This window comes from Fragaria vesca, linkage group LG7, assembly GCF_000184155.1.
Source record: "Fragaria vesca subsp. vesca linkage group LG7, FraVesHawaii_1.0, whole genome shotgun sequence".
NCBI lineage: Eukaryota > Viridiplantae > Streptophyta > Magnoliopsida > Rosales > Rosaceae > Fragaria > Fragaria vesca.
Window position 1 is genome coordinate 1,814,699 of NC_020497.1, and position 6,175 is coordinate 1,820,873.

General features: G+C 37.8%; 1 pseudogene; it reads left to right on the top strand.

Annotated features, from left to right (window-relative positions):
- Positions 1 to 5,598, top strand: part of LOC101313558 — a 14,655-nt pseudogene extending 9,057 nt beyond the window's left edge.
- The last annotated feature ends 577 nt before the right edge of the window (positions 5,599 to 6,175 follow it).

The window sequence follows — 6,175 nt, forward strand, 5'->3', positions numbered from 1 at the left end:
ATCAACTCAAATAAAACTCAATTAATCAACATATATATACATATACGTACCTATATATAGCTCCACAAACTAATTATGGACAGATTTCGACAATACCCAAACTTTTCTCCCGTTTTTTCTTCTCCCGTTTTTTTTTCCCAGATGAGCTGCTGCTGTCCAGATCTGCAAATATAAAGCACTTTAGCCGACGACATGTTAATTTCGTCAGCTAAACTTTTAAATATTTCGTTGGCCATAGTCTGTGAACTTTAGCCGACGAAATAAATTCTTTTGTCGACGACTTTTTTTTTTCGTCGGCTAAAGTTTACCATAGCCGATGAAAATTTAACTTAGCCGACGAAGGAAAATTCCGTCGGCTAAAGTAGACTTTAACCGACGAAAAAATGGTTCGTCGGCCTGGTTTTTTTTTTTCGTCGGCTAAAGCCTTTCTTCTAATAGTGTATAATTAGCTTTAGTTTTCTTTTAAATGGTATCAGAGCCATGCGCTCGTAGCCTCGCATATAAATCGTTTCAGTAAAATCAACACAATAGCAATTACATGTTCATATGCTATGCTTCAGAAACAAAACAAAAAAAAAACAACAAAATTCAGTAAAACGGGCCAACAAAACTGTTGACCCATTCAGAAAATAGAACTGGGCCTGTGAGCCGCGTGACCCAAGCCCAAGACCCATTCTCAGAAAACCCCAAAAGGGACTTCTTCTTATCGTTGTTAGCAACGATAAGTTTTTCTGGGTTTCTGGTTTTGGCGAGGGAAGAAGCACGCGAGTTCCTTCATGAACTCGTTGGGATTCAAGACCCATCACTCACGATTCAGGTAAGATTAAGAACAAATTAGAGAACCCTAGAGCACGCCCGGAGTGCATATATATTAGGATAGCTGGAGTTGTCCGGATGGAATTTGCGTTTTCTAGATTCTCTGTGTTCTTGATTGTTTGTTGTTGTTGTTTTGTTTGATTGGTGCTGCACTTCTGTGTTATTGTTTGCTTCCGCTAACATTGCAGCGCTGTAGCAGATGCCAAGGTATGTCAATTGGGTGAAAAATTGATTTTTCAATGATTTTAGAAGCCTAAAGCTATCTGCATAAAATCTGTAAATTTTCTTCTGTTGTGATTGTTAAAGTCTCCCAAAACAATATGTTTTAATCATGACAATAAAATTTGCAGCAAAGGAATGATTTTTATTCAAAGTTTCTGTTAACTTGGATTAAGATGAAAACATATAGAAAATTCCTTGGTCTTTGTTTTCTGATGATATGGATTAGCATGTTGCACATAGCAAAACTTTTTCATGTTTTCAGATAATCATAAAGTTAAAAGGCTGAAAACTTGTGTTACTAAAATTTTAAAATATGCACATATTGGCCTCCATAGAGGTATTCGCTGCATTGCTTAAAACTTAGAATAGCTGCATACATGGTCTCTAATCTCATATTTGGTTATTGTAGAAGCTTTTCTTCTGCCTCTAGGTGATGATTGCTTCTTTTATAAAACTTGGGATTAATTACTGTGGTGTGTGGATTCAGATTTTCAGTGTGTTTTATCTTCTGCCATATAGGTGTTGTAAAACATGTATTTCAGTATGGGATAATTGTGTGCATATGTATGTATTGATATGTATGTTTTCAGCATGTTAAAGTGTGATTTTGTGTTATGTAATGTTTATGTGTTTTGGTTTTATTTTACTTGATATATTCTACCTAAAACACAGAAAACATCTAGATTACCCTCACACTTAATAAATACAGTAAAACAAGAACTAATAGAAAATCTCTTTTGTTTGCTCATTAGGTGTCCAAGTTGTCACTCTTAACCAGATTGAGCTTTTAACTGGTGCAAACTATAAAACCTGGAGGAGACAAATTGATATGTTTTTCTCCATGAACCAAGGGCTAGATACTTGTCTGTTAGATGGAGTACCAAAACATATAGAAGTTGAGGATAAGGATCAGTATTTAGCAGCCTGGGAATACGAGCACTTATGGCATAGGAAGAACAACACCTGCAGAAACATCATTAGAGCCACCATGTCGGACACCATATCCGGTACCATCCCTGAGATGGATTATGCCTATGACATGCTTGAGCTTATCAATGAGAAGTTCAAGCATACTGAAAAGGCTGAGACTGCAACACTGTCCCTGAGATTCAACACTCTTAAGTATGATGGTGTTGGAGGTGTCAGGAACCACTACCTTAAGATGGAGAATATAGTCAATAAGCTTAAGGATCTTAACATGCATCTCCCTTAAGAATTTGTGGTGCACACTGCACTGCACTCTCTCCCTCAACAATTCAGTCAGTTGAAGTCGAGTTACAATGCTCAGAAGGACAAATGGAGCTTCAATGATCTCATTGCTATAGCAACTGAGGAGGAGAGTAGAATTAAGGCAGATGACTCAAGTTATGGTGTGATTAAGGCTTCAACCTCTGAGGCAACAATAAACCTGGTTGGCAAAAATGGCAAAAACAAGTGGAAGAAGAAGCTAGGAGCTAAGAAAACCAACTTCAAACCTAGTACATCTAAGGGGGCAGGTACATCCGGAAATGGCACATTTAAGTATAAGTGCTATTTCTGTAAAAAGGCAGGGCATATTAAGAAAGACTGTGCCAGCTTTAAGGCCTGGATGGTGAAGAAAGGTAAATTTCTTACCTCACCCAATTCTGTCCTTTTCCCTTCTCTCTATTACTTAGAAATTGATTTAATTAACGTTGAGCCAAATACCTTTTGGCTTGATTCAGGCTCTCCCTTACATATAGTTAACTCCTTACAGGGCTTCACAAAGAGGAGGAAACCAAAAAACTGAGGAAGCACGCGTTCGTGTAGGAAATGGCATGAAGGTTTCTGTTAAGGCAATAGGAAGCTTGAAGCTAGAATTAAGTCTAGGAAATTTTTTAATTCTGGAGAATGTTTACTATGTACCCGCAATGAAGAGAAATTTAGTCTCTTGGGATCTTTTGATAGAACTTGGTTATAGTTTTCTTTATGACATTAATGGAATAAAGATTTTTAAGAATTCATTACTTATTGGTTCTGCTCTTCGTTTGAATGGTTATTTGCAACTTCAATGTTCTTTACCTTCTCAATCAGTCTTTGCTATTGAGAATTCTACAGAAAATTCAAATGTTTTAAGTAATAACACTACTGTTGGTGTTAAAAGAACCATGTTTAATGAAAAATCTGCATACCTGTAGCATAGAAGACTTGGCCATATATCAAAAGAAAGAATGAAAACATTCATAAAGCTCAAGATGTTACCAGAATTAGATTTCTCAGACTTAAACGAATGTGTGGAATGTTATAGGGGAAAAATGACTAACAAATCAAGTAAAGGTGCATACAGAAGTAAAAGTTTATTAGAGCTAATTCATACTGATATATGTGGACCCTTCAGCCACCACACAATCTGTGGAAACGTCTACTGTAATATCCCATATCGGCCAAACAGAGAGGGGTTATGTGTTGTATATGTACATGCCCACCTCCAATCTAACACGAGGCCTTTTGGTGGCTCAGAGGCTTCGGAGGGGATGGGTACTCCGAGGTTAAGTATGTTGATGCTAGAGCAATCCCAGGATGGGTGACCTACTGGGAAGCTTATCCTGAGTTGCCGAAAACAAAAACCGTGAGGGCCGGTGGGCCCAAAGCAGACAATATCGTGTTACGGCGGAATGGGTCCTAGGATGTGACAAATGGCATCAGAGCCACTCTGCCGTGTGGTGCGAGTGTGCCGACGAGGGCGTTGGACTCCCAAGGGGGGTGGATTGTAATATCTCACATCGGCTAAACGGAGAGGGTTTATGTGCTGTATATGTACATGCCCACCTCTAATCTAACACGAGGCCTTTTGGTGGCTCAATGGCTTCGGAGGGGATGGGTACTCCGAGGTTAAGCATGTTGATGCTAAAGCAATCCCAGGATGGGTGACCTACTGGGAAGCTGCTCCTGAGCTGTCAAAAACAAAACCGTGAGGGCCGGTGGGCCCAAAGCGGACAATATCGTGTTACGGTGGAATGGGTCCTAGGATGTGACATCTACTTCATTACATTCATAGATGATTTTTCACGGTTCTGTCACATTAAGCTGTTATCAGAAAAATCACAGTCTTTAGAAGCTTTTAAGATTTTCAAAACTGAAGTTGAACTTCAACTTGGTTTGAAAATTAAAACTGTGAGGTCTGATAGAGGGGGAGAATATTTTGGAAGATATGCTGAAACTGGTCAGCATAAAGGGCCATTTGCCTTGTTTCTTGAGGAACATGGCATTTTAGCACAGTATACGGTTCCATATACACCTCAACAGAATGGAGTGGCAGAGAGAAAGAATAGAACTCTTTTAAACATGGTTAGAAGCATGATGTGTACCTCAGGATTACCTAAATTTTTATGGGGTGAAGCTTTAAGAACTGCGAATTATATTTGAAATAGGGCCCCAAGTAAATCAGTTGATAAAACTCCCTATGAGTTATGGCATGGCAGGAAACCAAGCCTGCATCACATGCATGTCTGGGGTTGTAAAACTAAGGCTAGGATTTATAATCCTGACTTAAGTAAACTTGATCCTAAATCTGTTAGTTGTCATTTTATAGGTTACTGTGAAAAATCAAAAGGGTATAAACTCTACTCAAGACACCATTCGCCAAGAATTTTTGAAACTCATCAAGTCAAATTTCTTGGTGAAACAATTTGCAATGCAGAGTATGTGGATTTATCCGCAGACTTTGAGGAAGTTGCAAATGATTCAGAAAATCCACAAAACCTACAAAATATGTCTGCCTCATCATTAGTTTCAGATACACCTACAGTAAACAAAAATCTGAACGAAACTAATATTTTGGGGGAAGGAACAGAAAATGAGCCGTTAAATCAAAATATTTCTGAACATATGGAAACTGATGAAACTTTAGAAATTTCAGAAACTCCAGAAAACTTAAAAACTCTTGAGACACAGCAACCTGTTCTTAAACCGAGAAGATCCAAAAGGGATAAAGTTCCCACTTTTGGAGCTGACAGTGATTACATGGTGTTTGCTCAAGAAATTGAACAAGCACTGGAAGTAGAAACTGATCCAAAAACCTTTTAAGCAGCTATAGAAAGTGAGGATTCAGCTAAGTGGCAAGAAGCCATGGATGCAGAAATTGAATCCATGAAGAATAATAAGGTATGGGACTTGGTTAAGGATATAGGTAATCAAAAGGCAATAGGTTCTAAGTGGGTTTTTAAGACTAAGAGAGATGCTAGGGGAAATATAGAAAGATATAAGGCTAGGTTAGTAGCTAAAGGTTTCACTCAAAAGGAAGGAATTGATTATACAGAAACATTTTCTCCTGTGTCTGCAAAAGATTCTTTTAGAATCATCATGGCATTAGTAGCTCATTTTGACATGGAGTTACATCAGATGGATGTCAAAACAGCTTTCCTTAATGGTGAGCTCGAAGAGACAATTTATATGAAACAACCTGAAGGTTTCATAGTTCCAGGTAAGGAGAAGATGATTTGCAAACTCAAGAAATCAATTTACGGTTTAAAACAAGCCTCTAGACAGTGGTATAGGAAATTTGATTTAGTCATATCAACTTTTGGTTTACAGAAAATATAGTGGATGAATGTGTTTATCTCAAAACACAGGGAAATAATTTTATTTTCCTGATCCTCTATGTAGATGACATCCTCCTTGCTAGTAGCAATCTCAAATTGCTTAAAGACACTAAAATCTTTCTGTCAAAGCATTTTGACATGAAAGATTTGGGGGAAGCATCGTTTTTCTTAGGTATTGAGATAAAAAGGGATAGAAAACGTGGCTTACTTGGTTTGTCACAAGCAAGTTATATAGAAACTGTTCTGAAACGTTTTGGAATGGAAACTTGTGCTGAAGGAGAAGTCCCTATGTCCAAAAGTGATAAATTGACTAAAAATAGAATTCCTAAATCTGATGCACAGAAAGCTAGTATGGATTCAAAACCATATGCACCTCTTGTAGGTAGTCTAATGTATGCTCAAGTGTGCATTAGACCAGACATAGCTTTTGCCGTTAATATGCTTTCCAGATTTCAAAACAATCCTGAAATTCAGCATTGGAATGCAGGCAAAAAGGTTCTAAGATACCTTCAGAGAACCAAATACCACATGCTTGTTTATAGAAAAGTGAAAAATTTAGCTCTAAAAGGTTACACGGA